The sequence below is a fragment of the Triticum dicoccoides genome, chromosome 2A (assembly GCF_002162155.2).
Source record: "Triticum dicoccoides isolate Atlit2015 ecotype Zavitan chromosome 2A, WEW_v2.0, whole genome shotgun sequence".
NCBI classification, from domain to species: domain Eukaryota; kingdom Viridiplantae; phylum Streptophyta; class Magnoliopsida; order Poales; family Poaceae; genus Triticum; species Triticum dicoccoides.
Genome location: NC_041382.1, coordinates 182,766,203 through 182,789,390, shown reverse-complemented (window position 1 = coordinate 182,789,390; position 23,188 = coordinate 182,766,203).

The following is a 23,188-nucleotide window of genomic DNA, read 5'->3' as shown; positions in this document are numbered from 1 at the left end:
GAGAGGCGGCGGCCTGGGGCGCTGGCGCCTGGCGCCTGGCGCGCGCGGGGCTGGGGCCTGGCCGGCCGGCCTGCTGGCTGGGCCTTGGCCCAAGGCGCTGCGGTTTTTTTTTCAATTTTTTTTAAATCGGTTCCGCGCAGAAAAACAAAAAAGAAAACTAAACTAAACGAACTCCAAAATTACTAAAGTAAATTTTCCCCGACTCCTAAAAATGAGTCGAACAAAATGAACTTTTCTCCGGGCCTAAAATGCAATTTTTGAAAACGCGCATTTTTCCCTATCCAAATAAAAAGCAAACAAAACTCCGGCAATACCAAAATTTGATTTATTCATTAAATCTTCATTTTTCCTAAATTTGGGAAAGTCATATTATTCCCTCTCTCATTATTTTTGATATTGGAAAAATAATTGAAGATGAAATAAAATAAATCAAATGATCCTCTTTTCCAAAATTTGAGAGAACTCTCAAATATGAAAATAACGAAATCTCCAACTCTCTCCGAGGGTCCTTGAGTTGCGTGAAATTTCTAGGATCGACCAAAATGCAAGAAAATATGCTATGCATGATGATCTAGTGTATAACATTCCAAATTGAAAATTTGGGATGTTACAAGTAAGCCTCTAGTTGACTAGCTCGTTGATCAACAGATAGTCATGGTTTCCTGACTATGGACATTGGATGTCATTGATAACGAGATCACATCATTAGGAGAATGATGTGATGGATAAGACCCAATCCTAAACATAGCATAAGATCGTATAGTTCGTTTGCTAGTGTCAAGTATCCTTTCCTTAGACCATGAGATCGTGTAACTCCCGGATACCGTAGGAGTGCTTTGGGTGTACCAAACGTCACAACGTAACTGGGTGACTATAAAGGTATACTACGGGTATCTCCGAAAAGTGTCTGTTGGGTTGACACGGATCAAGACTGGGATTTGTCACTCCGTATGACGGAGAGGTATCACTGGGCCCACTCGGTAATGCATCATCATAATGAGCTCAAAGTAACCAAGTCTTTGGTCACGGGATCATGCATTACGGTACGAGTAAAGTGACTTGCCGGTAACGAGATTGAACAAGGTATTGGGATACCCACGATCAGATCTCGGGCAAGTAACATACCGATTGACAAAGGGAATTGTATACGGGGTTGCTTGAATCCTCGACATCGTGGTTCATCCGATGAGATCATCGAGGAGCATGTGGGAGCCAACATGGGTATCCAGATCCCGCTGTTGGTTATTGACCGGAGAGTCGTCTCGGTCATGTCTACATGTCTCCCGAACCCGTAGGGTCTACACACTTAAGGTTCGGTGACGCTAGGGTTGTAGGGATATGTATATGCAGTAACCCGAATGTTGTTCGGAGTCCCGTATGAGATCCCGGACGTCATGAGGAGTTCCGGAATGGTCCGGAGGTAAAGAATCATATATAGGAAGTGCTATTTCGGCCATCGAGACAAGTTTCGGGGTCATCGGTATTGTACCGGGACCACCGGAAGGGTCCCGGGGGTCCACCGGGTGGGGCCACCTATCCCGGAGGGCCCCATGGGCTGAAGTGGGAAGGGATCCAGCCCAAAGTGGGCTGGGGCGCCACTTCCCCCTAGGGCCCATGCGCCTAGGGTGGGGGAAACCCTAAAGGAAGAGTCCTAGGAGGGGAAGGCACCTCCTAGGTGCCTTGGGGAGGAGGGATTCCTCCCCTTGGCCGCACCCCCCTAGGAGATTAGATCTCCTAGGGCCGGCGCCCCCCCCCCTTGGCCCTCCTATATATAGTGGGGAGATGGAGGACTTCTTACCTTTGCCTTTGGTGCCTCCCTCTCCCTCTCCAACACCTCCTCCTCCTCCATAGTGCTTAGCGAAGCCCTGCCGGAGTACTGCAGCTCCATCACCACCACGCCGTCGTGCTGCTGCTGGAGCCATCTCCCTCAACCTCTCCTTCCCCCTTGCTGGATCAAGAAGAAGGAGACGTTACGCTAACCGTACGTGTGTTGAACGCGGAGGTGCCGTCCGTTCGGCGCTAGGATCTCCGGTGATTTGGATCACGCCGAGTACGCCTTCCTCATCCCCGTTCTTTGAACGCTTCCGCGCGTGATCTACAATGGTATGTAGATGCAATCCGATCACTCGTTGCTAGATGAACTCCTAGATGGATCTTGGTGAAACCGTAGGAATTTTTTTGTTTTCTGCAACGTTCCCCAACAGATTGTGCTTCCGGTTCACCTGGTTAAGCACCTCAGTAGAGAAAGACGAAAACTGACTATCATGATGTGGTGAGAGCTGGTCAACCACTCGATGACTTATCGGAATCTTTCGCGATTCCCTCTGTGTCACATGAAGGACCTCTTTCAGGTCAAATATGTAAACGCATCGTATGAATAAGCCACATACATACCAGGGGCTATGTCATAGACCCAACATAAAACTCCTATGGCAAAGTGAAAGTGTTAATGCCCTATAGTCTGGTTGCCTGGTTCGCCGCATTGACACCTCCTTCACGGACCAAGACGTTCGGTCAAGAGTGATCAGATGCTTTTTCGAACACCCCCGTACTTCCTACGAGGGGGCTGAAGCCGACGACTAGAAAACTTTCAGTTCATATACAAACGGCCGCATAAGAGGAATAAAAGCCTTTAGGCAAAATCAAAATATAGATTGATTATAACAATTGTCTTCTACAATTCATAAAGAGTTCACTCGAATATTATGCCTTTTGAACATTGACCCTCTATCAAGCGGGCAGCCTCTAAGACGTCCTCAAAGTAATGCTCTGGTGCATGATGATCCTTGCCCTTGGGTGGACCCTGCGCTGCAACATCGACGACCTTCATCTTCCCCCAGTATGTCTTGACTCGGGCCATCCGTGCACCTTCAATGCACGCCGACCGCTTCACGGCGTCGATACGTTGCACCTCATCAGCAAGCTGCACCACCAAGTCGAAATAGCTATTTGGAATCGGCTCAGTCGGCCACAGCTGAAGTATGACGTTCTTCATGGCAGCGCCGGACATCCTGTGAAGCTCGGCCCATTGGGACATCTGTTCATTCAGCAGCAGAGGGCGTTTTGATGCGCCGAACTGTGACCAGAAAAGCTTCTCCATTGCACATCCCTCTTGCGCTTGGTAAAACTGCGCCGCATCGGATGAACTCTTCGGCAGGTCCAAAGACACGTCTGGAGAACTCCACACTTGGTTAAGCTGAGCATAATTTGGATCGCCGAACTTAGTCTGTAATAAAAATGGCTTACCAGCCGCAATCTCCCCAGCTTGCCGGATCTCCTCACGGGCCGCCCTAGATTCGGACTGCGCTTCTTTTGCCTCTCGCAAGGCCTTGTCAAGCTCAGCCGCTTTGGCTTTATTCTCCTTCTCTAGGAATTCACAACGGCTGGTAGCATTTTTTAGTTCGAGCGCCATTGAGGATATGTTCTCCTCGTCTTGGTGCCAAGCAGCTTGTTCGGCCTTTAACTCGGCCGATGCCTTTTCAGCAGCCGCATTACTAAACCGGGCCTGCTCCTTGGCCCGGGCCAGCTCCGCCCGAAGAATCTCAATGGCGGCGGCACCATCTGCAGCCATGCATATTCCAGTATGCAACTTTCAGCGTCACGCTTATATTACAAACACGTATATGTAAGGATTGCTCCGAACACGTACCTTGCGACTCGTCAAGACGCCTGTTGATAAGCACGATATCAGTATCTGCCTCATCAATCTTGTGTTGCAAATCCGCAATCTCTACAGTCCGAAAAGTTTCCGGGGAGGTCACAACCTGTGTTCCAATTAATCATATTACTTCTTGGGCATATCTTTTGATCCTCCGATCGCCTCCCTCGGGAAGCCAATCAGAGTCTCAGGGGCTACTATCTATACACAGGTGTATTCTTGAATAAAACACAATCGAACATATTACGATACAAACCTCAAAGCCTCTTAGCAGGCCCACGAAGGCCTCATTCAATCTGCTTTTTATGGCCAAGACCTTTTCGACCACCATGCCCATCAAGGTACGATGTTGCTCTGAGACGGACGCCTGTCGCAGCATGTTCGTCAATATATCTGGCGCCTCTGGGTCTCCGGAGGCTGCTGTAGGAGTACGACCTCCCTTTGAAGGGATCTGTTTATTCGTATCCGGCTGTAGACCGGAATGTTCGGGGCCTTTATTGTTGGTCCCCGGACCCTGGGTCACCGAAGTATCACCTTCAGGTTGTGTCTTCATCATCCCTCGCACCACTTGTTGATCGGGAGAGACCCTCCACGACGACACCTCGAAGTCGTCCGTCCTGTTGGGCGAGGAGATTGGTGGAGGCGTCTCTCTTTCCATCATCTTCGGGAGAAGATCCCCTGAGGAAGAGGATTGTTGAAGAAGACTGTGTGCCAAACTACAAAAAAACATATATTCTAGACGTTACAAGAAAGGGGCGGGACGTGTTTAAAACACCCTTATTCACTTACGATTTGGCCTGAGGCTTGTCCTCGTCATGGGACTGCGCGATGACGTTGTCCTCCAAGCCCGAGCCACCTGACAAAGGCATCTTGCCTCGTTTAGGAGTCTTTTCCTCCCAATCTTCGGAGGCGGCCCTTTTCTTCCCATGGGGGGAAGAGACATTGACTTCCCCGTCATTTTTGTCTTCGGACGATGGAATCTTGTCTGGCACACCTTCGGGATGGGGGCCATCTTTGGTCCTCTCTGCCTTGCCCTCCTTCACAAGCATCTGGTATGGTGCCGGGGCTAGCATCCTTGTTAATACAGGATCCGCTGAACTTCGGGAAGGGGGGCGGACACCTAGTCAGCTCCGCTTTCTTTATCCAGCCCTGGAAGGAGATAGTTTGCTCAGTAATGTATTACGGCATACCTAAAAAAAGGGGGTGTTCGGAAGTCAAGTGCTTACCGGGGTATCTGGACGGTTACAGTCGAGGCATGTGTCCTCAGTAGTGTCCGACCAATGTTTTCGTTTTCCGAAAAACAACTTCCACATCCCTTTGTGTGTAATGCCAAAGAAGTGTTGGAGGGTTCATGGTCCTTCTGGATTGAACTCCCACATACAGAGAGGCCTACGTTGGCATGGTAGGATTCGGCGAATCAGCATTACTTGAATCACGCTAACAAGATCGATGTCCCTCTCGAGGAGGGTTCGGATGCGGCTTTGTAGAGTCCGCACTTCATCAACTGATCCCCAATCCAGCACCTTGTTGGCCCATGATGCAAGTTGTAGCGATGGGCCAGGGCGAAACGTGGGTGCAGGTACCCACTTGGTGCTGCGGGGCTCCGTAACGTAAAACCACTCTCGCTGCCATTTATTGGAAGTTTCGGTAAAAGAACCTTTTAGCCAAGGAGTGTTGGTGACCTGGCTGACTACAGCACCGCCGCACTCCACATGTTCCCTGTTGACTACCTTTGGTTTCACACTGAAGGTTTTGAGCCATAAACCGAAGTGTGGGGGGATTCGGAGGAAGGCCTCGCACGTAATGATGAACGCCGAGACATGGAGGGAAGACTCTGGGGCTAGATCGTGAAAATCTAGTCCATAATAGAACATTAGCCCCAGACGAAGGGATCAAGAGTGAGCCCTAGCCCTCGAAGGAACTGTGAGATGAATACGACCCTCTCGCCAAATTTGGGGGTCGGGATAACCTGCCCTTGAGCAGGAAGCCTGTGGTGGATTTCCGTGGTCAGGTATCTGGCCGCTCGAAGCTTCTCAATGTCCTCCTCTATAACAGAGGAAGCCACCCATCAGCCTTGAGGGCTAGTTCCGGACATAATGGGGAAGCTCGGACCAACAAAGTCGAAACCTTGGGTGCTAGAACTCGAGGTTGGAGAGGCTGAGGAGAAGTTTGGCGTTAAAAAGGATGGCCCTTGGTTCCTTTATAAAGGCAGCAGGAATTAAAACGCCTCCTCTTGAGCCTGAAAGCCTGCCTATTCCTAAGGGATCTTTCCAACAGAACAGTTGGGCTACCCACGCTCGTGTTAATGAGAATCCCGTAATAAGGTGACATGATCTCTGTTTCGACAGAGCGTACCAATAGCAACCGCGCCTCGAAACGTGGAACGGCGGGACAGGAAACGGTTCAAAAAACCGGGTGAGCGTGATGTCACATTACAAAAGTTGTCATCAGATTGGACTCGTGGAATATTATATTCTCTCTGCGATTGTGTGTGCTGTGGTGTTACAGGTCCGGACACGTTCAAATACGTATGAAGACTATGTTGGAGTTCGGAGGGAGAACCCGCCTTGCAATGCCGAAGACAGATCTACGCGCCGGATACGTTGTCATTGAAGCCAGGTTCAGGGGCTACTGAGGGAGTCCTGGACCAAGGGGTCCTCGGGCGTCCGGCCTATTAGCCATGGGCTGGACTGATGGGCTGTGAATATACGAAGACCGAAGACTGCACTCGTGTCTGGATGGGACTCTCCTTGGCGTGGAAGGCAAGCTTGGCGACCAAATATGTAGATTCGTTTCTTTGTAACCGACCTTGTGTAACCCTAGATCCTCCTGGTGTCTATATAAACCGGAGGATTTAGTCCGGAGGAGGGACATTATCATAACCATACAAGCTAGGCCTCTAGGGTTTAGCCATTACGATCTTGTGGTAGATCAACTCTTATAATACTCATATTCATCAAGATCAATCAAGCAGGACGTAGGGTATTACCTCCATAGAGAGGGCCTGAACCTGGGTAAAACATTGTGTCCCTTGTCTCCTATTACCATCGACCTTACACGCATAATTCGGGACCCCCTACACGAGATCCGCCGGTTTTGACACCGATAGGGAACTTAAAACTTCATAAAAAGAAAAGTGGAAGTGAGATAGACGAGCGCCGTGGAAGCGAGGCATGCCTTGAACTTTGTTCATGCCCATGGAAACTTTGTGAATCTTGAATTGCGGAAACTTTTCAAAATAATAATTGTCCCCTTGTACAATTCCATTGTATTATAAAAATAATGTGCCAAGATTTGCATTTAGGATAAGTAGATTGCTGGTTGGTTTGTGTGGTGCAAAAACAGAAATTTTGGCCGTAGTGCGTGATTCTGAAACTTTTTGCACAATCTTGCCTACAAATTTTTTATTTGTTCCTAATTTTTCAGAATTTTTGGAGTACCAGAAGTATGGCGAATGTTCAGATTACTACATATTGTCCTGTTTAAGACAAATTCTGTTTTTGATGCATTGTTTTGCTTGTTTTGATGAAACTATTGATTTTTATCAGTGGTATAAGCCATGGAAAAGTTATATTACAGTAGATACAATGAAAAAACAAAATATGAATTGGTTTGCAGTAGTATTTAGAGTAGTGATTTGCTTTATTATGCTAATGGATCTCACCAGTTTTCTGTTGAGTTTTGTGTGGATGAAGTGATCAAGATCGAGGAGGTCTCAATATGAGGAGAAGGAGGAGAGGAAAGAGCTCAACCTTGGGGATGCCCAAGGCACACCGAGTAAATATTCAAGGAGACTCAAGCGCCTAAGCTTGGGGATGCCCTGGAAGGCATCCCGTCTTTCTTCAACAAGTATCGGTATGCTTTCGTTCTCGTTTCGTTCATGTGATATGTGTAAATCTTGGAGCGTCTTTTGTGTTTATTTTTAATTTTTCTTTTATGCACCATGCTGGTATGAGATAGTCCATGTTTGATTTATAGAATGCTCATTTCACTTCACTTATATATTTTGAGTGTGGCTTTACAGAATGCTTCATGTGCTTCACTTATATCATTTGAAGTTTGGATTGCCTGTTTCTCTTCACATAGAGATCCGTTGTTTGTAGAATGCTCTCTTGCTTCACTTATATTTATTAGAGCATGGTGTTTTATAGAAAGAATTAAACTCTCATTCTTCACTTATATCTATTTAGAGAGTCAGTAGGAATTGGTCAATTGCATGGTTAGCCATAAAATCCTACATAAAACTTATGGATCACTGAATATGATATGTTTGATTCCTTGCAATAGTTTTGCGATACAGAGATGGAATATGTGGGAGGTACTAGTAAATGGTTGTGGTTAGTAAGAATATTGGTGTTAAGATTTGTGATTCCCGAAGCATGCACGTATAGTCTCTCGTTATGCTATGAAGTCGGAGCATGATTTATTATTGATTGCCTTCCTTATGAGTGGCGATCGGGGACGAGCGATGGTCTTTTCCTACCAATCTATCCCCCTAGGGGCATGTGTAGTAGTACTTTGCTTCGAGGGCTAATAAACTTTTGCAATAAGTATATGAGTTCTTTAGTGACTAATGTGAGTCCATGGATTATACGCACTCTTACCTTTCCGCAATTTGCTAGCCTCTATGGTACCGTGCATTGCCCTTTCTCACCTCGAGAGTCAGTGCAAACTTTGCTGGTGCATCCAAACCCCGTGATATGATATGCTCTATCACACATAAGCCTTATTATATATTCCTCAAAACAGCCACCATACCTACCTATTGTGGCCTTTCCATAGCCATTCCGAGATATATTGCCATGCAACTTCCACCACTTCCCTTTGATGACTTGAGCATTCGCTCTCATATTTCTTTGCATGATCATATAGCTGACATAGTAGTTGTGGCTCAGCCACCGTTCATCATTTTTCATACATGTTATGCTAGATCATTGCACATCTTGGTATTGCCAGAGGCATTTATATAGAGTCATACTTTGTCATAGGTATTGAGTTGTTTTTTATTTCTTTTGAGTTATAAGTAAATAGAAGTGTGATGATCATCATTATTCGTTTTTAGAGCAGTGCCCCAGTGAGGAAAGGATGATGGAGACTATGATTCCCCCACAAGTCGAGATGAGACTCCGGAAAATGATAGAAAAAAAAGAAAAAGAAAGAAAGAAAAAAAAGAAAAACAAATAGAGAAGGGGCATTGTTAGTATCCTTTACCACACTTGTGCTTCAAAGTAGCACCATGTTTTTCATATGGAGAGTCTCCTATGTTGTCACTTTCATATACTAGGGAATTTTTCATTATAGGATTAGATGCACACCCACTTAGTTTTCATATTGAGCTTTCATACACTTATAGCTCTTAGTGCATTCGCTGCATGGCAATCCCTACTCCTCACGTTGATATCAATTGATGGGCATCCCCAAAGCCCATTGGTTAGTTACGTCGGTGTGAGACTTTCTTACTTTTTTGTCTTCTATATATTTACCCCTATCATCATAATCTATTCCACCCGTAGTGCTATATCCATGGCTCGTGCTCATGTACTGCGTGAGAGTTGAAAAAGCTGAAGCACATTAAAAAGTATGAACCAATTGCTTGGCTTGTCATCGGGGTTGTGCATGATAAATACTTTGTGTTAAGAAGACAAAGCATGACAAGACTATATGATTTTGTAGGGATAGCTTTCTTTAGCGTTGATATTTTGAAAGACGTGATTGTTTTTTGATATGCCTGAGTATTGATGTCTTTATGTCAAATTATAGACTATTGATTTGAATCACTTATGTCTTAATATTCATGTCATGATTAGATATATGATCAAGTTTATGCTAGGTAGCATTCCACATCAAAAATTATCTTTTTTATCATTTACCTACTCGAGGACGAGCAGGAATTAAGCTTGGGGATGCTGATATGTCTCCGTCGTATTTATAATTTTTGATTGTTTCATGCCAATATTATACAACTTTTACATACTTTTGGCAACATTTCATATGATTTATTTGGACTAACCTATTGATCCAGTGCCAGTTCTTGTTTTTTGCATGTTTTTTGTATCACAGAAAATCCATATCAAACGAAGTCCAAATGCAATCAAATTTTACGGAGAATTATTTTGGAATATATGTGATTTTTGGGAGTTGGAATCACCGCAAACGGAGGCCCACACAACCCACAAGACACCAGGGCGCGCCTAAGGAGCCTGGCTCATGGTGGTGGGTTGTGCTCACCTCGTACGTGGGTTGGAGCTCTACTCCGGGCGCAAGGAAGCTTATATCCGGAAAAAAATCGTGTTAAAATCTCAGCGCAATCGGAGTTACGGATCTCCTGGAATATAAGAAACGGTTTTCGGCCAGATCTGGGGAGCGCGAAAAAGAAGAGAACAGAGAGGGAGATCCAATCTCGGAGGGGCTCCCGCCCCTCCGCCGCCATGGAGGCCATGGACCAGAGGGGGAACTCTCCTCCCATCTAGCGGTGAGGCCAAGGAAGAATAAGAAGAAGGAGGAGGAGGGGGCTCTCTCCCCCTCTCTCCGGCCGGTGGCACCGGAGTGCCGCCGAAGCAAGGATCATGAAGGTGATCTACATCAACAATCTTGCTACCATCAACACCAACTCTCTCCCCCTCTATGAAGCCGTCTAACACCTCTTATCCCCGTTGTAATCTCTACTTAAACATGGTGCTCAACTCCATATATTATTTCCCAATGATATTTGGTTATCCAATGATGTTTGAGTAGATCTGTTTTATCCTGTGGGTTAATCGTGATCTTGGTTGGTATGATTGTATATTTTAGTTATGGTGCTGTCCTACGGTGTCCTCCATCTCGCACAAACGTGAGGGGCCCCTGCTGTAGGGTGTTGCAATATGTTCATGGTTTGCTTATTGTCGGTGTTGCGGGGTGACAGTAGCCTAAACGCGGATAAGTGGGTTATGGCATATGGGAGTAAAGAGGACTTGATACTTAATGCTATGGTTGGGTTTCACGACCTTAATGATCTTTAGTAGTTGTGTATGCTTGCTAGAGTTCCAATCATAAGTGCATATGATCCAAGTAGAGAAAGTATGTTAGCTCACGCCTCTCCCTCATGTAAAATTGCAAGAATGATTACTAGTACTTGTTATCGATTGCCTAGGGACAAATGACTTTCTTGTTAGCAAAAGCTATCCACTTTTATTACCTTGCAATTTATTGGTAGTTTTATTCTCGCAAAGTACTCATAGTTTTATCCTTGCAAAATAGTTTCATACTTGTTTCCGGTAAAGAAAATGTCAAGTGTGCGTAGAGTTCTATCGGTGGTCGATAGAACTTGAGGGAATATTTTTTCTACATTTAGCTCCTCGTTGGGTTCGACACTCTTTTTTATTGAAGAATGATACAAATGATCCCCTATACTTGTGGGTTATCATGCACCCTCACGAATGGCACACCGTACTCGATCGATTCATTATCCTCTGGATGCTTGACCTTTGACCTGTACGCCCACCACCTCCGCCTGACTTTCGCCTCGAGGGGATGGTTTTGCAATGGATAAGAAGGAGAGGTGAGACGATGGTCTTGCAATGGTGAAGAGGGAGAGGCGAGACGGTGGTTTTGCAATGGAGAATATGGAGAGGAGAGGGGATGGTTTTGCAATGGAGAAGAGGGAGAGGCGAGATGGTGGTTTTGGAATGGAGATGATGGAGAGGAGAGGAGGTGGGTTTGCAATGGAGAAGAGGGAGAGGAGCGTGCTGATATGTCCATTTTGCATCATGTTTTCTTACTGTTATTTATGATGTTTTTATCCATAATAATTCTTTTTGAAGTAATTATAATGCCTTTTCTCTCATAATATGCAAGGTATACACAAAGAGGGAGAATTCCGGCAGCTGGAAATTTGGACCTGGAAAAGCTACGTCAGGCCACCTATTCTGCACAACTCCAAACAAGCTGAAACTTCACGGAGATTTTTTATCAAATATATGAGGAATATTGGAGCAAATAACTACCAGAGGGGGCCACTAGGTGGGCACAACCCACCTGGGCGCGCCAGGGAGCCCAGGCGCGCCCTGGTGGGTTGTGCTCACCCAGGCCCACCTACGGTGCCCATATTCTAGTATATAAGTCATTTTGACCTAGAAAAAATAAGATGAGGACTTCCGGGACGGAGCGCCGCCGTCTCGAGGTGGAACTTGGGCAGGAGCACTTTTCCCCTCCGGTGGAGCAATTCCGCCGGGGGAACTTCCCTCCCGGAGGGGGAAATCATTGTCATCATCATCAACAACAACTCTCCCATCTTGGGGAGGGCAATCTCCATCAACATATTCAACACCATTGTCTCCTATCAAACCCTAGTTCATCTCTTGTATTCAATCTTGTTACCGGAACTATAGATTGGTGCTTATGGGTGACTAGTAGTGTTGATTACATCTTGTAGTTGATTACTATATGGTTTGTTTGGTGGAAGATTATATGTTCAGATCCAATATGCTATTTAATACCCCTCTGATCTTGAGCATGATTATCATTTGTGAGTAGTTACTTTTGTTCTTGAGGTCACGGGAGAAATCATGTTGCAAGTAATCATGTGAATTTGATATGTGTTTGATATTTTGATAGTATGTATGTTGTGATTCCCTTAGTGGTGTCATGTGAAAGTCGAATACATGACACTTCACCATATTTCGGACTAAGGGAATGCATTGTGGAGTAGCAATTATATGATGGGTTACGAGAGTGACAGAAGCTTAAACCCCAGTTTATGCGCTATTCCATAAGGGACCGATTGGATCCAAAAGTTTAATGCTATGGTTAGAGTTTATTCTTAATACTTTTTTCGTAGTTGCGGATGCTTGCGGGAGGGTTAATCATAAGTAGGATGCTTGTTCAAGTAAGAACAGCACCTAAGCATCGTCCACCCACATATCAAATTATCAAAGTAGCGATCACAAATAGAACCAACATGGTGAAAGTGACTAGATGAAATTCCCATGTACCCTCAAGAACGCTTTGCTTATCATAAGAAACCATTTTGGCATGTCCCTTTCCTCAAAAGGATTGGGCTACCTTGCTGCACTTATGTTACTATTATTGTTACTTGCTTGTTACAAATTACCTTGCTATCAAAATACTCTGCTACTTACAATTTCAGCACTTGCAGACATTACCTTACTGAAAACCACTTGTCATTTCCTTCTACTCCTCGTTGGGTTTGACACTCTTACTTATCGAAAAGAGCTACAATTGATCCCGTATACTTGTGGGTCATCAAGGCTATTTTCTGGCACCGTTGCCGGGGAGTGAAGCGCCTTTTGTAAGTGGAATTTGGTAAGGAAACATTTATATAGTGTGCTGAAATTTATTTTCACTTGTTACTATGGAAAACAATCCTCTGAGGGGTTTGTTTGGGGTATCCTCACCTTGACCAGAATCAAAATTAGCTACCCCTCAACCTAATGCACCTACTGAAAATATTGAATATGAAATCCCTTCGGGTATGATAGAACAACTGCTAGCTAATCCTTATGCAGGAGATGGAACCGAACATCCTGATATGCACTTGATATATGTAGAACAAATTTGTGGATTGCTCAAGCTTGCAGGTTTACCCGTAGATGAAGTTATGAAAAAGTTTTTCCCTTTATCTTTGAAGGGAAAATCATTGGCATGGTATAGGCTATGCGATGAGATTGGATCTTGGAATTGGAATCATTTGAAATTGGAGTCCCATCAAGAAAATATCATGTGCATCTAGTTCATTGTGATCGGAATTATATATATAAATTTTTGGCCTCGTGAAGGAGAAAGTATCGCTCTAGCTTGGGGGAGGCTTAAGTCAATGTTACATTCTTTCCCCAATCATGAGCTCTCAAGAGAAGTTATTATCCAGAACTTTTATGCTCGGCTTTCTCATAATGATCAAACCATGCTCGATACCTCTTGTGTTGGTTCTTTTATGAAGAAGACTATTCAATTCTGGTGGGATCTTTTGGAAAGAATTAAACACAACTCTGAAGATTGGGAACTCGACGAAGGAAAAGAGTCAGGTATTAAACTTAAGTATGATTGTGTTAAATCTTTTATGGATACCGATGCTTTTCAAAAGTTTAGCACTAAATATGGACTTGACTCTGAGATAGTAGCCTCCTTTTGTGAATCATTTGCTACTCATGTTGATCTCCCTAAAGAGAAGTGGTTTAAATATCACCCACATATTAAAGAAGAAATTAAATAACTTGTGCCAGTTAAAGTAGAAACTATACTTTACAATGTTGATCCTATTGTTCCTTCTGCTTATATTGAGAACCACCTTTCCCTGTTAGGATAAAGGAACATGTTAAAGTTTCAACTGTGGTCAACAAAATCTATATTAGAACACCTAAATTTGATGAACAAATTAAAGTATAACCTAGTATTGCTATGGTTAAAGATCTCTTGGAAGAAGATGTAGATGGGCATGTTATTTACTTCTATGAAGAAGCTGCTAGAATTGCCAAACCTGATAAAAAGGATAAAGATAGACCTGTTGCTGGCATGCTTGTTATCTCAGTTAAAATAGGAGATCATTGTTATCATGGTTTATGTGACATAGGTGCTAGTGTGAGTGTTATTCCTTACACTTTATATCAAGAACTTATGAATGACATGGCACCTGTAGAGATAGAAGACATAGATGTTACTATTAAACTTGCTAATAGAGACACTATATCACCAATTGGGATTGTTAGAGATGTTGAAATCTTGTGTGGGAAAATAAAATACCCGACTGATTTTCTTATTCTTGGTTCCCCACAAGACTACTTTTGTCCCATTATCTTTGGTAGACCTTTCTTGAACACTGTTAATGCTAAAATAGATTGTAAGAAACAAACTGTCGGTGTTAGTTTTGGTGATGAGTCTCATGAGTTTAATTTTTCCAAGTTTAGTAGAAAGCTTCATGAAAAATAATTGCCTAGTAAAGATGAATTAATTGGTCTTGCTTCTATTGTTGTGCCTCCTACTGATCCACTAGAACAATATTTGCTACACCATGAAAATGATTTACATATGCATGAAAGAAATGAAATAGATAAGATTTTCTTTGAACAATGTCCTCTGCTTAAACACAATTTGCCTACTGAAACTCTAGGAGGTACTCCTCGACCTAAAGGTGGTCATGTGCTTGAATTAAAACAATTGCCAAACACTTTGAAATATGCTTATCTTGATGAAAAGAACATATATCCTGTTATTATTAGTGCTAATCTTTCAGAACATGAAGAATAAAGATTATTGAAAGTTCTAAGGAAGCACCGAGCTGCTATTGGATATACTCTCGATGATTTAAAGGGTATTAGTGCCACTCTATGTCAGCACAAAATTAATATGGAACCTAATGCTAAATTTGTTGTTAATCACCAACGTCGGGTAAATCCAAAAATGAAGGAAGCGGTAAGAACGGAAATATTAAAACTTCTGGAAGTAGTTATAATCTATCCTATAGTTGATAGTAGATGGGTAAGTCATGTTCATTGTGTCCCTAAGAAAGGAGGTATAACTATTGTTCCTAATGATAAAAATGAACTTATTCCACAAAGAATTGTTACAGGTTATAGAATGGTAATTGATTTTAGAAAATTAAACAAAGAAACTATAAAAGATCATTACCCTCTGCCTTTTATTGATCAAATGCTAGAAATATTATCTAAGAACACACATTTTTGCTTCCTTGATGGATACTCTGGTTTTTCACAAATACCTGTTTCTCAACCTGATCAAGAAAAGACTACTTTTACTTGTCCCTTTGGAACTTATGCTTATAGACGTATGCCTTTCGGTTTATGTAATGCACCTGCTACTTTTCAAAGATGTATGACTACTATATTGTCTGACTTTTTTAAAAAGATTGTTAAGGTTTTCATGGATGATTTCTCTGTTTATGGGAAGTCTTTTGATGATTGTTTAAGCAATCTTGATCGAGTTTTGCAGAGATGTGAACAAACAAATCTTCTCTTGAATTGGGAGAAGTGCCACTTTATGGTTAATGAAGGCATTGCATTGGGTCATAAAATTTCTAAAAGAGGTATTGAAGTGGGCAAAGCAAAGGTTGATGCAATTGAGAAAATGCCATGTCCTAAAGATGTAAAAGGTATTCGTAGTTTCTTAGGTCATGCTGGTTTCTATAGGAGATTTATCAAACACTTTTCTAAAATTTCTAGGCCTCTTATGAATATTTTGCAAAAGGATATTCCTTTTGTTTTTGATGATGATTGTTTAGAAGCCTTTGAAGCACTCAAGAAAGCCTTAATTTTTGCACCTATTGTTCAACCACCTGATTGGAACTTGCCTTTTGAAATTATGTGTGATGCTAGTGATTATGTTGTTGGTGATGTTCTAGGACAAAGAGTTGATAAGAAACTGAATGTTATTCATTATGCTAGTAAAACTCTAGACAGTGCTCAACGAAACTATGCTACTACTGAAAAATAATTCTTAGCAGTGGTGTTTGCTTGTGATAAATTTAGACCTTATATTCTTGATTCCAAAGTAATTGTTCACACCGATCATGCTACTATTAAATATCTTATGGAAAAGAAAGATGCTAAACCTAGACTTATTCATTGGGTTCTCTTGTTACAAGAATTTGATTTACGTATCATTGATAGAAAAGGAGTTGAGAACCCCGTAGCTGATAATTTATCTAGGCTTGAAAATGTGCTTGATGACCCACTACCTATTGATGATAGTTTTCCTGATGAGTAGTTAGCTGTAATAAATGTTGCTCATAATACTCCTTGGTATGCTGACTATGCTAATTACATTGTTGCTAAATATTTACCACCTAGCTTTACTTATCAACAAAAGAAAAAATTCTTCTATGATTTAGGACATTACTTTTGGGATGACCCACATCTTTATAAAGAAGGAGTAGATGGTATTATTAGACATTGTGTACCTGATTATGAACAGGGAAAAATCCTACGGAAATGTCACTCTGGAGCTTATGGAGGGCATCATGTCGGAGATAGAACTGCTCACAAGGTATTGCAATCTAGATTTTATTGGCTTGCTCTTTTCAAGAATGCATGTAAGTTCATCTTATCTTGTGATGAATGTCAAAGAATAGGTAATATCGGTAAGTGTCAAGAAATGCCTATGAATTATTCACTTGTTGTTGAACCATTTGATGTTTGGGGAATTGATTACATGGGACCTTTTCCTTCCTCTAATGGGTATACACATATTTTGGTTGCTATTGATTATGTTACTAAATGGGTAGAAGCTATTCCAACCAGTAGTGCTGATCACAACACCTCTATTAAAATGCTTAAGGAAGTTATTTTCCCAAGGTTTGGAGTCCCTAGATACTTAATGATTGATGGTGGTTCACACTTTATTCCTGGTGCTTTCCGTAAAATGCTTGCCAAGTATGATGTTAACCATAGAATTGCATCACCTTATCATCCTTACTCTAGTGGTCAAGTTGAACTTAGCAATAGAGAAATAAAATTAATTTTGCAAAAGACTGTCAATAGGTCCAGGAAGAATTGGTCTAAGAAATTAGATGATGCACTTTGGGCTTATAGAACAGCATATAAAAATCATATGGGTATGTCTCCTTATAAAATGGTTTATGGAAAAACTTGTCATTTGCCTCTTGAGTTAGAACATAAAGCATATTGGGCCATCAAAGAGCTCAACTATGATTTCAAACTTGCTGGTGAAAAGAGGTTATTTGATATTAGCTCACTAGATGAATGGAGAACCCGAGCTTATGAAAATGTAAAATTATTCAAAGAAAAAGTTAAAAGATGGCATGGCAAAACAATCCAAAAGCGTGAGTTTAAAGTCGGAGAATATGTTCTTTTGTACAACTCTCGTTTCAGATTCTTTGCGGGAAAACTCCTCTCAAAATGGGAAGGCCCCTACGTTATCGAGGATGTTTATTGGTCTGGAGCCATCAAAATAAATAATGCCGAAGGTACTAACCCAAAGGTTGTCAATGGGCAACGAATAAAACATTATATCTTACGTACACCCATTAACATTGAAAGTAATATTATCCAAACTATGGCACCGGAAAAAAACACATAAAAGAGTCCTTCTGGAACACTCCAGAATCGTGAAAATAAGGAGGTACGTGATACGGTAAGTAAACGGACTCGGAAAAATCCGCAAAAATATCTTTTGTCAGTTTTGGAATATTTAGAAAAATAGGAAAATAAGAAACTACCGAGAAGCGTACCCTGGTGGGCACAAGACACCAGGGCGCGGTTGTGCCCACCTGGGACACCTTTCGGTCTCCGTTTTTTCTTCCATTTGCTTGTCCCCCAAGATAAAAAATCTATATATACTTCCCGAACCTGTTGATCACCGTATCACGAAGAAATCCTCTGTTCTCATTTCTTATTGTTTTCCGCCAGATCCCATCTACCATGGCCACCTCAAGCTCCTCCAAGGATAAGTTCTTCAAGAACGTCATCAACCCATATCTGCGGGAGGTGGTGCAGCACCCTCAGGCCATCCAGATGCATGAGGGGGTGCTTCGCCTTCGTGACGTGCCATGTACCAAGGGAACGGGAATCGTGGAGGACAGACTTGAAGCTATGGAGCAAGATGTCTCCTGGTGCAATCGGATGGTGGAGCGTGGGCTCAATGCCAATCACCTCATGATCACGAACCTCTCCCATGATCTCAAGGTGGATGGCAAGCCCATGAAGGACATTGTCTTCACCCTCAATGGGCAAATCAACTCTCTCCAAAGCCAGATCTATTAACCGGAAACATGATACATGTGTGAATACATAGACAAACAGATTGTCACTAGTATGCCTATACTTGACTAGCTCGTTGATCAAAGATGGTTATGTTTCCTAACCATAGACATGAGTTGTCATTTGATAAACGGGATCACATCATTAGGAGAATGATGTGATTGACTTTACCCATTTCGGCAGCTTAGCACTTGATCGTTTTAGTTTACTGCCATTGCTTTCTTCATGACTTATACATGTTCCTATGACTATGAGATTATGTAACTCCCGATTACCAGAGGAACATTTTGTGTGCTACCAAACGTCACAACATAACTGGGTGAGGTGCTCTATAGGTGTCTCCGATGGTACTTGTTGAGTTGACATAGATCAACATTAGGATTTGTCACTCTGATTGTCGGAGAGGTATCTCTGGGCCCACTCGGTAATGCACATCACTATAAGCCTTGCAACCATTGTAACTAATGAGTTAGTTGCGGTATGATGCATTACAGAATGAGTAAAGAGACTTGCCGGTAACGAGATTGAACTAGGTATTGAGATACCGACAATCGAATCTCGGGCAAGTAACATACGATGACAAAGGGAACAATGTATGTTGTTATGCGGTTTGACCGATAAAGATCTTTGAGGGAGTCCTGGATGGCCGGACTATACCTTCAGCCGGACTCCTGGACTATGAAGATACAAGATTGAAGACTTTGTCCCGTGTCCGGAAGGGACTTTCCTTGGCGTGGAAGGCAAGCTTGGCGATACGAATATCTAGATCTCCTACCATTGTAACCAACTCTATGTAACCCTAACCCTATATGGTGTCTATATAAACCGGAGGGTTTTAGTCCGTAGGACAACACATTCATACACAACAATCATACCATAGGCTAGCTTCTAGGGTTTAGCCTCTCCGATCTCATGGTAGATCTACTCTTGTACTACCCATATCATCAATATTAATCAAGCAGGACGTAGGGTTTTACCTCCATCAAGAGGGCCCGAACCTGGGTAAAACTTCGTGTCCCTTGCCTCCTGTTACCATCCGGCCTAGACGCACAGTTCGGGACTCCCTACCCGAGATCCGCCGGTTTTGACACCGACATTTGTGCTTTCAATGAGAGTTCCTCTGTGTCGTCACCGTTAGGCTTGATGGCTCCTACGATCACCAATAGCAATGCAGTCCAGGGTGAGACCTTCCCCCCCGGACAGATCTTCGTCTGCGGCGGCTTCGCACTGCAGGACAATTCACTTGGCCGTCTGGAGCAGATCGAAAGCTATGCCCCTGGCCGTCAGGTCAAATTTGGAAGTTTAAACTACACGGCTGACATCCGCGGGGACTTGATCTTCGACGGATTCGAGCCACTGCCGAGCGTGCCGCACTGTCACGACAAGCATGATCTAGCTCTGCCGCCGAACAGTGCCCTGGAGGCCGCACCCGCATCGGCTTCAACCCTTAATTCGGAGCCAACTACGCTGATCGAGGATGGGTGGTTGGACGCCGCCTTGGGGGCTGCAATCCCAACGGCGATCAAGCCGAACACCAGCCCCGTACTCCGCGAGACTCGTGACTCCAAGGAGCTGGACTCCTCTCCGGACTCCGAACCCTCCGCGCCCCTGCCGATCGAATCCGATTGGGCGCCGATCATGGAGTTTACTGGCGCGGACATCTTTCAGCACTCGGCTTTCGGCGATATTCTGAAGACACTAAAGTCTCTCTATTTATCAGGAGAGCCCTGGCCTAACTACGGTCAGCAAGGTTGGGATACGGACGATGAAGAAATTCAAAGCCCACCCACCACCCACTTTATAGCCACTGTCGACGATTTAACCGATATGCTCGACTTTGACTCCGAAGATATCGACGGTATGGACGCCGACGCAGGAGACGATGAAGAACCAGCGCCTATTGAGCCCTAGAAAGCCACCTCGTCATATGACGTATACATGGTGGACGCACCAAAAGATGACGATGAGGATCGGAAGGACGCACCAAAGACTTATTCCCTCGAGAAGCAGTCACAGCGGCAATGCAAGCGCCGCCCCAAATCCCGCCTCGACAGAAATAACGATCACACAGACCCAGCGCTGGAGCAGGGCGAACCGCTGCCGGACAACGGCAATTCGGATAATCAAACCGAACTAATAAATTCTATCAAGGATAATAGTCCGGACGACATAACGCTGGACAGGCACCCAGAGCAGCAGAATGCCTGTAAAAGGCTTGTTGCCACCGCGAGGAGTCTTAAAAGGCAGAAGCAAAGGCTCAGGGCTGCGCAAGACACACTCCAAATCAGATGGAGTAAAATACTTAACACAGCAGCGAGGTACGGCGACAATCGCCCCTCCAAGAGCTACCCAAAGCGGAAGCTGCTACCTGAATTCGATGAGGAGGCCTCAGACCCTCCACAACCAAACATCAAAGCAGCCACCTGGCCAGATAGACGACCCCTCTACCAACACAGGGCGGCATACAATGCCACTCACAATACAACACGCGACCCATGCGAGGGCTCGCACCCAAAGGACGGCGCAACAAGATCCATCTATGGACCACGCAAGCGCGCCCCAACATACAATGCAATACAACAAACATCCGAACAACGCGGTACACCCAGCTACAGGGGTGCCGCACACCCCATGTGTTTCACCGATGAGGTGCTGGACCATGAATTTCCAGAGGGATTCAAACCCGTAAACATAGAGGCATACGACGGAACAACAGACCCTGGGGTCTGGATTGAGGACTACATCCTTCATATCCATATGGCTCGAGGAGATGATCTCCACACCATCAAGTACTCACCCCTCAAGCTCAAAGGGCCAGCTCGTCACTGGCTTAAAGGCCTCCCCGAAAGCTCCATTGGAAGTTGGGAAGAGCTCGAAGACGCCTTTCGGGCAAATTTTCAAGGGACTTATGTCCGACCTCCGGATGCGAACGACTTGAGTCATATAACTTAATAGCCCGGAGAGTCAGCCCGAAAGCTTTGGAACAGGTTTCTTACTAAAAAGAACCAGATTGTCGACTGTCCGGACGCCGAAGCCTTGGCAGCTTTTAAGCATAGCATCCGTGATGAATGGCTCGCCGGACACCTCGGCCAAAATAAGCCGAGAACGATGGCCGCATTAACAAACCTCATGACCCGCTTTTGCACGGGTGAGGACAGCTGGCTAGCCAGATGCAGCACCAGCGACCCCAGTACATCCGAAGTTAGAGATGGAAACGGGAAATCACGGCGCAACAGCAATAACAAACGCCGAAATAAAGAAGGCAGCACGAAGGGCATGGCAGTAAATGCCGGATTCAAAAGCTCTCGGCCAGGTCAGCAAAAGCCGCCCTCTAAAGGCACCATGGATGAACTGTCCAGCCTCAACAAAATTCTGGACCAAGTATGTCAGATCCATAGTACCCCTGGTAAACCTGCTAATCATACCCACAGAGATTGTTGGGTCTTCAAGCAGTCCGGCAAGCTCAACGCCGTACACAAGGGGGAGGATACACCAAGTGAAGACGAGGACGAGCCTCCCAAGCAAGACACTGGGGAACAAAAGAAATTTCAACCAGAAGTCAAAATAGTAAACATGTTACACGTGATCAAGGGAAACAATGCGGCACTCCCAGGGAAATATACCCAAGTCACCGTGAAGTCCTGCCACTGGTCGTCTCAACCGATCACTTTCGACCATCGTGATTACTCAGCAAGTATCCGGCGTGCAGGATGGGCTGCCCTAGTATTAGACCCAGTAATTGGCGGATATCACTTCACACGAGTATTGATGGACGGTGGCAGCAATCTAAACCTAATATATCAGGATACAATCCGCGGGATGGGGTTAGACCCAACAAAAATTCGCCATAGCAATACTACCTTTAAAGGAGTAACGCCAGGCCCAGGGGCTCGCTGTACGGGCTCCCTCCTACTACAAGTTATATTTGGCTCCCCCGATAACTTCTGTCGCGAGCATTTAACCTTCCACATCGCTCCGTTCCGAAGTGGCTATCAAGCACTGCTCGGACGCGAAGCTTTCACTCGCTTAAATGCAATACCACACTACGCCTCCCTCACACTCAAGATGCCCGGTCCACGTGGCATCATTTCAGTGAACGGAAATATCAAGCAATCTCTGCACGCCGAAGAGAGTGCGGCTGCCTTGGCAGCCGCACACTAAAGGCGTCCGGACCACCGAAAGCATCCAATAGGTCGTCAAGACCTCAGACACAACTAACCAAGTCCGGCGCCGCTATTTATACCGAATAAACGGTCACACCCCTATTTGTCAATGCAAGGGGCTCAACGCGCGCAGACAAGTGGCAATCTTTTCTCATCTTGAATTATACATGGTTTCTTTAAAAACTATCTTTTTGCACGACAACTTTTTCACCTAAATTCCTCTCTTTTACAGACGATCATCATGCTACACCCGTCCAGGATACGGCACAACGGAGACACAGGCACAAACGTGCAGCAGGGACCCGCTCCAAGGATTCTTTTTAGATTAAGACCCTACGTAAACCTTTTTTACCGTCTCTTGTTGATACATATCCACCGTTGAGAAGGATGCTGACGTCTTGGCATGTGGCCACGCCAGAACAATGCACGTACCTAGACACAAGGGGCTTCTTACAAAGGCCATTATTCAGGCCCGGTTTATACCACAAAGACCGAATGCCTTAGGGAGTATTCGGCGTCGCGAGTTTGGCCCTATATGCATTACCTCTGAATCATTGTCTTTGGTCAAATGTTGGGTTTGCCCGGCTCCTGTGTTTTGGTGCCTTAAGTTCCGCTTTACCGGCTAAGGTAGCACCAGG